General features: G+C 39.3%; 1 pseudogene; it reads right to left on the bottom strand.

The window, feature by feature from the left end:
- The window catches only part of LOC123976041, a 13,052-nt pseudogene extending 9,125 nt beyond the window's left edge, over positions 1 to 3,927 (bottom strand).
- Between the last annotated feature and the right edge of the window lie 987 nt (positions 3,928 to 4,914).

Genomic DNA, 4,914 nt, shown 5'->3' with positions numbered 1-4,914 from the left:
CTGGGCCTCGTCCAGCCGCAGGTTCCCGGCGAACACGATCTCCTCCGCCGCTGCGACCGCCAGGCCACGCCCACAAGCAGCGCCTCCATCCAACCGCTCTGCAGCAGTGACATCTGGTCGACCAATGAGAGCCTGGAGAAACCTGAGCGGGGTGGGGAAGAGCCGATTACTGAGTACTAAAATATAATTTGATATATCCGACGTGATGCCTTTTTACTTGTAGTTCTGGGTGAAATTATTAACATAAGTCGCTATAAAGATCTCCTCAAAACGGTAATTTTCACTAACAGTAAAATTTGCAGAACATGGAAGTTGCTGGTTAGTTTGTGTCATTTTGGTGGGTTTTTAAATTTGTGTGACTTGTGTGTTTTAAAGGATTAGAAACCCCACAGTTACACAATAACATAAACTAACCGATCAAGGCAGCGCTGGACCACAAAGGTAAAATCACTGTTTTTATCAATGGAGTCTGGTGTCTGACAAGAGCAACATAACGACTGTTTGAAACTTCACCAAAGAACACAATTGAAGCCCATTTCTTGTAATTACGACTTCTGTATCTCATAATTAAAATATCTTGTGATTACGATAGTAGCAGGTGTTACGGTGTGTTCTGTACGGTGGCCCAGAGGCATGAGGCCAAATACAAAACCCACAACAGTCATAATTCAGACAAATCCGCTGTATATTAGATCAGAACAACGTATTACTGATTTATCAAACGGGTAAGAAGGTTCCTCCCCCACCAGGTGATTTGAATATTTACCTGGTATCTGTTTGGCCCAGCTAATCAGAACCAGCAGCTCCCGGATCAGGAGGTCACACAGGGTCAGCAGATGGGAAATCACCTTGTTTCCTAAAAGACAGGTAATAATTAAAGAAACGACTCCATCATAAACATGAAGTGTGAATGAAATTAAAACCCCAAATGACACAGCCGTGTCTTTGTGATCGTTTTGTGTCTGTCGTCGTTTTACATCTTTTTGTAGTTTGTAATTATTTTGTCTGGAAAAGTTTTGCGTCTCTTGTCCTCTCTTTGCCTTTAAACTTCAACTCTGACTTTCCAATAAGACGTACTAACAGTCTCAGGCTCAACAATGCTGCACAGACTCTGATAGGCCGGCGTGACGTACCTTCCCTCATCATCCCGGCCTGGAGACATTTCTGGAAGCGGCCGGCCTGACAGGCTTTCCTCCTCCGCTTGGTGATCTCACACTGGTTCATCACTGGGCAGCTGTATTCGATGTTGCCTAGATAGATATAGAGAGAGATAAATAATTGTACTAATTTTCAAATTATTATTATTTTGATTGTTTGATATTTTAGTAATTATATCTTTTATTTATGTTTTAAAATTTCACATTTGATACAGATTTTTTATTTTTATTTATTATTTATTTATTTTTACTGTTTTCTTTATTTACTTTTATTTTTAATATTTTTATGTAATATTTATTTTTATGTTATGTTTTAAAGAACTTGTTTGTTTTGTTTTATTTACTTATTTAATGAAATGTGTGAAATGAATTGTAGTTTATTTGTAGCTTTGACGAGAGAGAGAGAGCGCGTTTGATTTACAGAAACAACGGAGACGTTTTTTACATTAAAGCATCAACAACATATCAGACATGTTAAAATACTGTTTCAATGTGCTGTCTGAGTAATAAAAATAAGGGTTTTAAATGCATGTCCTCTGTTTGATTCCTTCCTTCCTTCCTTTCCATCTTGTGTATTCTCACAGAAATCTATAGTCTATCCAGACACCCCCCCACAAGTGTTTATTGGGGCTTAAGCTCCAGAGTCCTGTTAACAGGATACTGACTGATGATACTCACACTGTTGAGCATCGACACAGTGATCGATGGACCCTGACCCTGATTCACAAAGCCAGTTCAACTTGTTCTGGCTCTTCATGGAGTCTAACATCAGAGGTTATAAAATGGCTCAGTTAACTCTTTTCCTCTCTACCTGTGAGGTGGAGCTCTTCACTCCTGGTTTGTTCTTAATCTCACAGGAGAAGAAACAAAGATGAGCATAAGTTCGGTATATTATCGGATACTCCAATAAATACAAAAACCACTTGTTATGTGGTAAGCCGACTTCTGATTGCACGAATGTTTTCTGAAGTGTTAAACAGTTTCAAGTTACAGGAGAATTCAAACTATGAAGCTTCAGATAAACAGTTTTTGAAATAAATAAATAAATAACATTTCAGTATAAGTGGGCAGAGGTGGAAGATGTGTTGGGATATTTTACTCAAGTAAAAGTAATAATGCCACTGTATAAAAATACTCCAGTACAAATACTGAAGCATTAAAATTTAAAAGAACTCCTGCAAAATGTCATCTATTTTGTTTTGTTTAATTTAATTAATTAATTCTTTTTAGTACTTAGCTATTTTTATCATGTAGCACTTTGGGATATTATTTTATTTCCTGTTTATTTTATCTTGTGCAATTTCAAGTTATATTTTATTTGTTGTTTTTTATTGACTGTTATTTTGGCTTGCCTTTCTTGTCTTCAATATTTCACTCCTATGTCTCATCTCTCTGTGAAGCACTTTGTTTGATAAGTACTATACAAATAAAGTTTTTATATTTATATATATATATATAGTGTAATTTATAAGAATGCATATTTCTTAAACTGATCACAAATGTTTTACATGAAAACTGACTAGTAACTAAAACAGTCAGATAAATGTACTGCAATATTTCTGCAGAGTAGAAGTCAAAAGTAGCCGGAAATGGAAAATACTACAGTATTGTACTTGAGTAAATTTTTACTTACTTTCTATAAGGGACAAAAGTGTTTTGGCCTCTCTTTGTTTCCATAGATCTGTGGAAACGTGTGCAAATGACTGAACTGATCAGATCAATCACTCGTCTGAGCCTGCGATGCTGCAGGTCTGAATCCCGCAGCTGATGTGTGAGCTCACAGCTTCACACACTAATCAATGCAGCGGGTGTTGAGCTGCATCGACCTGCTCTGCTCATTACGACTCTTACTGATTAACAAACACACCCTGTCGCTCTCACCTTGTATGGTCCTCTTGAAGAAAGCCTTGCAGGCCTCGCAGGACGTCACGCCGTAGTGATACCCGGGGGCGAAGTCGCCGCACCCCAGACAGAGCCTCTTTGGCCCCGCGGCGCCCATTGGCGTCAGGAAGTCGCCCCTCAGGATGGAGTCCACCTGCAGAGAGGAAACACTCTGCTGTCACGTCACTGAGTTGACCTCATTAAATGATCTAGATTTCTTTCTGGTCGACAAATCTCTTTAAACGTGTTCACCAGCATTTAAAACTTTATCCACCAAATTAAAAACGTGAGTATAAACTGCTGCTGTGTCTCAGGCAAGGCTGTTGAAAGGTGATGGGGACACAAGGGCTCAGATCACGAGACACAGACATCACGATACACAACATTAGGTTCACGAGAACGAGACAAAAAGATCCTTAACGTTTTTAAAGACATCCTCAATGCCGAGATATCTGGGGGGACAATTCATATTTGTTTCTTCTAAATTTTAATTGCATCGACTGTTTTCTTAATGTGCAAATAAACCTTTCATTTGTTAGTTAACTACAAGCTGTATTTCAGAACGTTTTTAACAAGTTATGCTTTAAAAAGTGCGTTAGTGCGTTCACGCTGAGAAGTACGGCAACACGCAGCGCAGTAGAGTTCCCAGACGGTGCACTCATAACGGTGGAAAAGTTGAGTTTGGGACGCCGGACACTTCTCCCGCTCAACAGTCGCCATCTTGGCTACGTAGCAGAAGAGGAGGGACCACCAACGTGTTTTCAAACTTGCAGATGAGGAACATTTTTAATAAAAAGTAGAAGGTGGTGAAGAAGAAGAAAAAGGCAAAGAAGAAGAGCGTTAGGAAGAATTAGAAGGCAAAGTAGGCAGCGAAGAAGGTAAAGTAGAGGAAGACAGCAAAGTAGCAGGTGGTGAAGAAAAAGAAGTAATAATAATAATAATTCCGGCAGCACGTCCATGTTTGATTTGAGACGACACTACCCTGTCAAAATTCACGCACTACACAAGTACACAGTGTACTGCATGTTCGTGCACTAACCAAAGTATCCAAACTGACACACAGCTTTGTCAACCCGTTAGCGAGCGAGCTAACGACCCGTTAGCAGCCTGAGCTTCTTTCTGTCTTCAGCGACTCTAATGAATGAAATGTCAGAGAAAAGAGGAAGAAGCTAAGAGCGCTAGCATGTTCCCAGCTGACCCCGTCAGTCTCTATGCGCTTTATAACTTCCTGTCTTCTTTTCATCTTCTCTGAAGACATTTACATTTATTAGTTTGGCGGACGCTTTTATCCAAAGCGACTTACAATTGCTGTACAAACGTACTGTAGAAGCACAGATTTCTGTCTGTGGGTAGATTTCGGTGGAAAAACCTGTTTTGCCTGCTAAAACTGCTCCTACTATTAAAACTAATAGTGAACGTGCTGCTGTGAATACTTCCAGTACTTAAACTAGTATTTACACGACAGCCCCCGGGGCGTTGCTTTGCTTTGTGTTGGAAAGTGGTGGGGACCTCTCAGATTAGAGGCGTGACGATGCACGAAATTGGGGTCACAAGAACAAGACCAGAAGACATTTAACGTTGTTTTAATTAAATCTTCAGTGCTGAAATATGTGAGTGGGGGGTTCTGGGGTTGTTTTTGACCATTAAACAGTTAATTTCCTGCATTCTGGAGACATTTTCTGCACCAATTTATGGCGGAAATGTCTTTAGTTTTATAAAGAAACACAAAAATCAGGTGACAATTCAAAATTCAAAAATAAAAGGGTTACTTATTTGGACAATGCACATTTGTTTCTTCTATATTTACTTTGCATTGCATGTTTTGTTATTGTGCAAATAAACCTTTCTCTAAGCTTTTTCAGTTGTAAGTTAACAT

Source organism: Micropterus dolomieu, linkage group LG09 (assembly GCF_021292245.1).
Source record: "Micropterus dolomieu isolate WLL.071019.BEF.003 ecotype Adirondacks linkage group LG09, ASM2129224v1, whole genome shotgun sequence".
NCBI classification, from domain to species: Eukaryota; Metazoa; Chordata; class Actinopteri; order Centrarchiformes; family Centrarchidae; genus Micropterus; species Micropterus dolomieu.
This window is presented reverse-complemented; position numbering and strand designations above follow the sequence as displayed.